Source organism: Chenopodium album, chromosome 23, assembly GCF_948465745.1.
Source record: "Chenopodium album chromosome 23, dcCheAlbu1.1, whole genome shotgun sequence".
Lineage (NCBI taxonomy): Eukaryota > Viridiplantae > Streptophyta > Magnoliopsida > Caryophyllales > Amaranthaceae > Chenopodium > Chenopodium album.
Window position 1 is genome coordinate 2038197 of NC_137856.1, and position 9603 is coordinate 2047799.

Here is a 9603-nt window from a genome sequence, read left to right on the forward strand (position 1 = left end):
GCTGATCTTGATAGATGACCAATTAAGTATTATCATTTTCGCGACTATACATCAATGGAAAGACATTTAAAATTATTCAATAGTTATGTTTCTATAATAGGTACATATATAAAATTTATTTATTTCAAAGACAGTTTTTATATCGATCGTGCATAAACAATTGTTACACATGAGAATACTTTGCTGGTTAATCGCATGGAACCAGCATTATTTGGCAAGGAAAAGTATTGTGTAGAACGGACTCACGTGAGTCCAATCATACAAAAAAATTTGATCACTAAAGTGGCAAGTTTAGCATAAGAAAAATGGAGGTGGTGTGTTTGAAGGTTATAAACTGGACTCACATGAGTCCGTTCTACGCAAAACCTTCTCATTTGGCAATTATTTAAGAGATACGGAGTAGTTATTAAAATAAGAAATACTAATGAATGAATCATATATAGTCAACTACTCAACTACACTTACATGCGCTCAATCAATTAATGTTGATAAAATATCAAAATATATATCACTGAAAATGGAAACTTCTATAAATAGAGACCCACATATTGAGAAGTCCATAAACAAATTTTTACGAAATACATTATTACAAAAAATATAATCGAATAATATTTTGTAACAAACAATGGAGGGGAAGACCAACAACAAAAAATTTAAATTAGCAGCATATTTATTCCTTGCAACAGGTAAATAAGCCTCATTTTTTTAGTTTTACGAGTAATTCTTTTCAATTTTCGTATTGTTTTTATATATGATTATTTACTTAATGCAAATTATACTAACACTTTGATTTGAATATGTCATTTTATGTATTTCAAGTGTTGTTGTTGCACGTCCTTATTGTGAACGCATGTGTGAATGTGGAAGAAACATGCGATCCTAATGCTGCTGAATCTGAATGTTGCACTGGACTTGAATGCCGAGAAGTTAATTCAACAGGTACTTTCCAGTGCGAATCTGAAGGATGTGACAGTGATGCCGGACGTGCTTGTGATCCTAATCTTGCTGATGATTGTTGTTCTTCAATGGAATGTAAAACTGTTGCTCCTGATACTCACGAGTGCCATTTACCTTCTTGATGCAATGTACATGTGTTGTCGCGACATACATTCATCGATCTTATGGCATGGCTGTAGCTGGCTTTGAGATCCTTAGACTCAATTGAAGTTAATTTGTTTCATTGTGTTGTGTGACGATACGTACCATCCTATATGTGGGATCGATGTTATTACTTTTATGTTTGATGAACTTGTTTTTCGCTAAATTCCGATTTATCTCTTTGATTGCTTTAAAACGTTAATCTAGGGGTGCTCTAGGTATTATATTTCCATCATTAAAATTGGGAATTTGTTGGTCAATTTAGTTATGTGACATAGTTCATACGCCCACGTTGATGATGACTCAGCTCGGCTGAACACATAAGATGATGGAGTTTGAATATATTATTAATTTATTAGTGCTTCGTAGTTCGTATATATTATTACTTAGCTACATCCAAACCTGAAGAATGAATCAAAGTCAACTACAATTACATGCGCTCATGTAGTTTATGTCAATTATGTTTGCCATTATTGTAGGACTTATGAAAATGTGGGTTTTTTTTATATATATATATGGAGTTTTTTTAGGGTGTGCAATATGCAAATAATGCACAAGGGTTAGTTGAAGAGTATAATAATAATAATAAGGATATGCGTAATAATTGCAAATGTGTGCAGCGAGCTTGCTACTTGTTAGATTTGATTGCCTTCCACATATATCATTCGTTCTGAACATATAATGATAATGCACTATAAGTTATAAGAAAGTGATGTACTTATTCAATATGATGCACTTATTCGGAAATTAATGCAGTATAAATTATAGTTGTACTCGACTCATTTAGGTTTTCATTATATGTACTCTCTATCGACCTCCCAACTTGTTCCTACAAAATGTTCTAATAGTTTTAATTGAAAATGTAGTAGAGTAGTATTAGTGATATAGTCTTTGTTTTTAAGCTATTGTCAACTATATATCTACTCTTGTTATCTCGATCTAATTAATTAACTTGTAGGTCTTTAGTAATAATATTCACTACATGTAGCTCAATCTATTGATATTTAACAAATCAAAAGACCCCTATTTGCAAATTTTCATTGGGTACAAATTGCAGGATCACCACTTAACCTGAAAATTTTAAGGTACAGCAGCCTGTACCTAGCAAGGTACAGACAAAAAACGCGGAAAGAACATGTAACAGTTTTTTAAAGAACATTAAGTTGTTTGTAAAGAACATATAACAGTTTTGTAAAGAATATCCAATCTTATGTTTTTTTATACATCTAAAGCACATCCGTAATATTTATAAATAATATGAAAATATTATGTAATGAGCATTATTTATGTATATTCACCATAATAAAAAAAAAAAATCAAAAAAAAAAAAAAAAAAAAAAAAACAAAAAATCAAAAAAAATCAAAGAACATTTCACAATAAGTAGTTAACATTATATCACAAATAAAAGTACATTACATTGACAATTAAAGAACATGAACATATGTTATTTTCACTCTTTTTTAATATAAATATGTTCCTTTTACTTTAGATATATGTTCATTACTTTTTAATAGTATGTTCTTTTCATTACAACGGTATGTTCTTTACATGTGTGTAATATGTTCTTTTCGCGAAACGGTTGTACTATGTAAAGTACCCACACCTGTAGGAACCATACATTGCACTTAACCGAAGTGATTGTGCGTGAGTGCGTGACACTGCACGTGTGACATGTGTACACGCTTTAATATATACTTGACACGTATATGTGGATCGGGGTTGTAATGTGTTCCGCATAAACACATCAATGACATATCCATTATGAATTTAGTAGGTTTAGCTTAATCCATACTAGATCCGGATCAGGAAATATCGTTAGGTTTTTTTTTTTTTTTTCTAGGAAAAAAAAAAGAAAAATATGGGATAAAATCTTCGTTGCATGGAAAACCTTAATTAATCTTAGGGATAAGAAAACATGTACAAATATTAGAAAAGTAATGATAGTATTACAAAGCAAACTCCCTGTTCTTCATACATCATTAATAATTTCAGTTACCTTCCTATTGTGCTAAAGGTAAATGACATTTTTATCTGGGGACATATGGAGTAATATATAGGAGTTGCAATATAAATAATGTTCTTCCAACTTAGCTCAATTCATCATAATTTCACTTCTCAAAAGTCAAAATTAAAGTCCTCCAAATTTAGATCAATAAAAAAAAAAAAAAATGTGTTCCAAGCTTGACTTATTCATTAACTGAGCCGATCTCATAGAAATTAATGGCTTTTTCTATATGCTAACATTTTATACATTAACATAGTAACTTTTTTTTTTTTTTTTCCCAAAGTAATGAGCTCATAAATAAGCTTTTCTATATGCTAAAATTTTATACATTGTAACTTTATTTATTTATTTTCCAAAAAAATGTAGCTCATAAATAACCTTTATACTTTTCCTCCATACATGTTTTTTTGTTAAATTGTGCACAATGTCATTAAAACTGCAACAATTATTCAAACAATTCAAGTTGCATTCTCAACTATTTTAGGGCGTAGAGAGTAATTTTATTTCAATGCAGGACAACTTACAAAAATACTACGTAAAATAAAAAAATAAAAAACATTATTATTTATATTTACACGAAGTAATTTTCCATGATAATATACTACAATATATAGCAGTCTTCTATATAGCATATCTAGAAGACCATACATTTTTTTAAGAACAACCCCAAACAAAAGTAGTGAACATACAAACTCGTAAAATTACAAAGATAACTATCTCTTCCTTGGACATCATTAGTAACTAATCATGCAAGGAAGAAAAAATTCCTAATTCTAATAAAAGTAGAAAAAAAAACCCTAGCCTCCTCTCTCTCTCTTCTCTCTCCTAAAGTTTAGCCTCCATTGTCAATTTTGAAGGGGCTTCCATCGGATTTCACCGGTGGAAAGCCCCAATCTTTATTTTCTTTTAAGTTTTTAATTTTGTTTCTTAGGTTACAATAATGTCTCCCTCGAAAGAAAGGGTTTATCTCCTTCGAAAGACAAGGTATTTTCGATCTCCTTCGAAAGACAAGGTTTTTCGGACTCCTTCGAAAGACAAGGTTTTATTTGTGCTTAATTTGGTCTCTAGTTGTGCGGGGCTACTATTGATTATGGTTCGGATTCGGGTTACGGAATCAACACAAGAATTTTCTTTCTCCCAAAATTATGAAGCGGCGACGGATCCACTCAAAAAGTTGTATGAGACAACGAACCGAGAATGTGCCGAATTGTTATATTTATGTATTTGGATTCTTAGCCCTTCCCCGATTTATTCTTGTTTGATTTTGTTAAATTCGTTTTCATTATCGTTAATTGTCAATTGTAGATGTCGTATGGCTATTATTAATGAAATTTAATGTCCTTTAGGACTTCTTTCAAAAAAAAAATCATGCAAGGAAGATACCTTATTGAAAGCATGAAGAAAATCAAGTACGTACTTATTACTTAATAAACCAATAACAATTTTAATCACCAAAATTTCAATTATTACAAAATTTTGGTATGGAGTAGGTTAATTATTTGATGACAATTTGGCTTAATTAAAGCCCGCCCCTTAAAAAGACAAGGTACATCATTGACGATCTTGCAAGCCCCAAGGGCAACAAGACTAATGAGTCTGCCGGTATTAACGTTGGCCCAAACAAAGCAACCGCGAATGGGAAGGATATCAACAACCCTAAGTTTAGAGATATCATTTGGACTATTTATTATGTTACCTACTACCACTACTAGAAAAAGACCGTTTTCTAACAGAAATTTTTCCTCGGAAACAACCTGTTTTCCGGCGGAATAGGTATTTCCGACGAAATTCCGTCGGAAACTGTCGTCGGAAAAGGCCTGGTAGGAAAAATGACATTTTTTGTCGTAAATTCCGTCGGAAACACTTTTCCGGCGGAATTTTCCGTCCGAAGACAATTTTTGACACTGGGTAAATCCGTCAGATATTTTCGACGGAATTTGAAATTCGGTCGGAAATTTCCAACAGATTTTCCGTCGGAAAATTATTTTTTGAAATTTAAAAATATACGCCGCGCCACCACCGGCGCGGCGTAGCACCACCTCCAACCACCACCCAAAACGCCGCTGTCAACCCACCCCACCCAGCTTCCTAGCCCTAACCTAACCCTAACCCACCCAAATCAGACTTTCACCACCGCCACAACCCACCGCCACCCAGACACTTCCACCAACGCCACCACCACTGACCCAGCCCCTAACCCAGACCTTAACCAAACACCTAACCCACCTAACCTAGACCCTGACCAAACCCCTAACCCAGACCAGACCCTGACCAAACCCCTAACCCAGACCAGACCCTGACCAACCCTAACCTAGAATCTAACCCACCCGTAACTCAGACCAAAACCCTAACCCACCCTCACCTAGACCATGACTAAACCCTCCTATTCTCTCCCTTCCCCCAAACCCATACCCTGACCAAACAGTTACCAAAACCCGTCCAAACCAGCCCAAACCCTAACCCACCCCACCCTAACCCTAACCCACCCCACTTGCGACACCCAAGACCATCGCCAGCCACCACATCCCTACACCACCAGCCACCACATCCGAATACCACCAGCCACCACAAAACAAACAAAAAAATATATAATAGGCTCGAAAAACATACCTTACTCACCGAATTTGGCTTTGAATTCTTAATTTTGGTTTAAATAGGCAAAATTCGACCATAAAAAGTCTAGATCTAGACTTTTCATAGTTGAATTTGACCGAAAAAACCATTAATTTTTAGTAACAAAAACAACTCCATATAGACCAAGGTCGGAGGAGAGAGGAAGAGAAGACGAAGGAAGAGGGGGCGGAGGAGAGAGGAAGAGAAGAAGAGGAAAGAAGAGAGGAAGGAAATTAAGGGCGGAGGAAAGAGATGAGAAAGAAAAACAGAGGAAGGGGCGGAGGGGAGAGGAAGAGAAGAGAGAGAAAATAAAGAAGGAGAAATGAAAGGGCCGGCAAGGGTTTCAATTAAAAGGGAAGGGTTTATATATATATATATATACATATTTATTTATATATATATTACTCCGTCGGAAATTTCCGATGGATTTTAATTCCATTGGAAATCTGCATTTTCGACCGAATATTCCATCGGAAAGCCCATATTTTCCTACGGATTTTTATTCCGTCGTAACTTTCCGACGGAATTTTAAAATCCGTCGAAAATTTACGACGGAAAAAAATCCGTCAGAAATTCCGACTTTTCCGATGGAATTAAGTGTTCGTCGGAACCATTCCGTCGGAGATAGGCCTATTTCTAGTAGTGTACGGCAATATTGACCTTACAAAAGCCATTATGGTTGGTTGTGGTAGTACCGTAGTAGCAATTGTTTTGCCGTTGAGGGTGATGTCAATATTGAGATTGGCCAAGGGCGCGCAATTGTTGCAGGGATCAATTAAAGTGCGCAAGCAATGAAGAATTTCGTTTAGTGCTAGCGCCTTCACGTGTATTCCGTTGATGATTAGGGTGGCATCGGCTTTTGGTAAGGTGGTTGTGCCTAGGATTACTAGGGCACATGCAAGGAAAAGAAAGGCTTGGGTTGTTGTGTTTGCCATCGTAGGTATTTAGAAACGTGAATATTTATTTTAAAGAATTTTTTTTAAGTAATTTGTATTTTGTTGAAGTGAAAGGAGAAATTAAGGGGTGAAGGGAGGTTTTTATAGGGTGTGCAATATGCAATATGGATATTTCTACTAGGCACACGCAACTTAATGCCTCTTTGGATGGAAATCCGCCGTCATTGCCACCACTTTTGGGAACTGTCATGACCGAAATTGTTACAAAATATTCACTATTTAATTTTTTGAAAAAACTTTTAGAGACAATGAGAGTAATGGAGATTTGAATATTTGTATTCCTCTTTGAACGGAATTCCAGTCATGTCAATTTCCAGAGGGGGTGGCAATTACGGCGGATTTCAATCTCTTCAATTCAACGGTTGAACTTGGGGGTCAATAGCCCTTTTTCGGTCTTTTAAGCAGGGTTGAATTTGTCTGTTGAGAGAATCCATTGTGGAATTTGCTGTCCAAATGGAGAAATCACTACGCGTGGTGCTATATATATATAGAATAGATTCATTACTAGCTAGCCATATGTAACGCGAGTATGATAGCTAGTCTTTTTTACTTATTCAGATCACTACTTTTATTCTCTCTCTTAGAAACAACAAACTATCTTCAAAACCTTGTCTTTTTTTTTACTTATCTTCAACACAATGAAACTGCATCAAAAATTATAATTACATGTACCACATGGCGAAGGTTAACGAAAATTTGAATGAGTGATGAAATTTATTCAAATTTTGGATAATTGAATTGCTATTATTCCATTTGTTTGAATTAAGGTACCTATGATAAAAATAAAAGGTAAGATTTGTCCATATTATATGTCTATATACAAGTATATATCAAATAATGTAAGAGATCTGGCAGTATTAAGTAAAGCAAATTCATTATCAATAATATAGAGTGTTACATATGCATGCATGCATGCATGGGAGTATAAATACAACAGATTCACAACTAGCCTTGGATTATACGTTCGTGTATACAAGGCGTGGTTGGGAAGGGACGCCCAAGCATTATTATTCAATCGATCAAACATAAAAGTAATAACATCGATCCCATACATAGGATGGTATCGTCACACAACACAAGGAAACAAATTAACTTCATCAGTCAAGGATCTCAAAGCCATGCCATAAGATGTACCATGAGTGTTGCGACAACGAACAAATCAAGGTAGTAAACGGCACTCGTGAGTATTTAGAGCAACAGTAACACATTCCATCGGAGGGCAACAATAACCAGCAACACCAGGATCACATGTATGTCCGGGGTGACTCTCACATCCTACAGGTTCGCACTTGTAATCACTTGGTGCAACTTCTCGGCATTCAAGTCCAGTGCAACAGTCGGGGGCATTAGGATCGCATGTTTGATCTTCTGTGGTACATGCATTCACAAAAAGTCCGTGCAACAACACTTGAAGTACATACATCGAGACATTCAAAGTGTTAGTATAATTTGCATAAAAGAAATTAATTAATCATATCTAATTAATAACATTACGAAGATTATATTGAAAAGCATTATACACCATATTTTAAGAAAATATGCAACATGCAACATGTTAAATGACCAGACCAACTCAACCAACAGCTTAAGCTGATGATTGAAGCCAGTTGAAACCCAAAACGATAAGTTTATATACAATATCATAACACGTACAACCAAAATTGAGGCTTATTTAAGGAGAGAAAAACCTGTTGCAAGGAATAGACATGCTGCTAATTTGAATGGTTTGTAGTTGGCCTTCCCCTCCATTGTTTGTTACAAATTATTAGTCGATTATAAGTTTGTGTAATAATGTATTTCGTAGAAAATTGTTTATGGACTTCTCAATTTGTGTGTCTCTATATATAGAAGTTTCTGTTATCAGTGTATATATTTTTTATATTATCATTTATCAACATAAATTGCTTGAGCGCATGTAAGTGTAGTTGACTATGGTTCATTCATTATTATTTTGTATTTTTAATTATAATTATCTCAAAAATAATTGCCATCTAATGCTGATTCCATGCGTTTAACAAGCAAATTACTCCATATTATTCTAGTGTGTAATAATGTTGTCATATCTTAAGCTTTTATATATTCACAAATTCTTATATGTGGCTACACTATGTTGTCACTCATATGAGTTACTTCATTAGTGTTATAAGGGTTGCTTGGCCAGTATTAAAGGGGTTAGTGTTATAAGGTTACTTGGTTAGTGTTATAGGAGTTATCCTGTCAGTATTACAGGGGTTACTTGATCAGTATTATATGGGTTACTTTGTTTTTTAATAAGTGGCCACATTAATGATATGAAAATAAGCAGCTCATCAAGTACATATACTACTAGTATTGTAGTATTGTACCACGGGAGGAGGAAGAATTGAGATCCATATAATGTTTAACTTCTTCCTTATGATTCAAGGAAAAAAAAAAAAAACTAACATGTGTTTTCTTATTTTAGATAACATGGATTATCCTCCAAATCAAAGAAGTGCGATGAGGAGAGCTTATAATCCAATAAATGTTTACAATCCTTCACTTCTCTCAAACAAAAGTTCTTGATACATGTGTTTTCTTATTTATTTTTGGATTATAATTCAGTATTTTAGATAGCTATACAACCATCTATGTGTGAAGGTTTTTTGTTTTTTTTTTCCCAAACATTTTTGTCAAAATTATGCAATGTTCATTTGAACTCCACCACTATCACTTGGTGTGATAATTTAATGAGGGGGATAAAACTGAGATCTCCTTTGCTAAAAAAGAAACAAATTAAAGCAAAAACATATTGCGTATATCTAAACTGAAAGTAGGAAGCTTGTGTAAAAAAGTAATATTCAACATATATAAGTATTTTAAAATATTATTAAAAAATTTGATCTCACTGAGTCACAGTCATCAGCTCCATCAAGTTGATGATCATTAAAATTAGGCTTAAATTTTCTTAC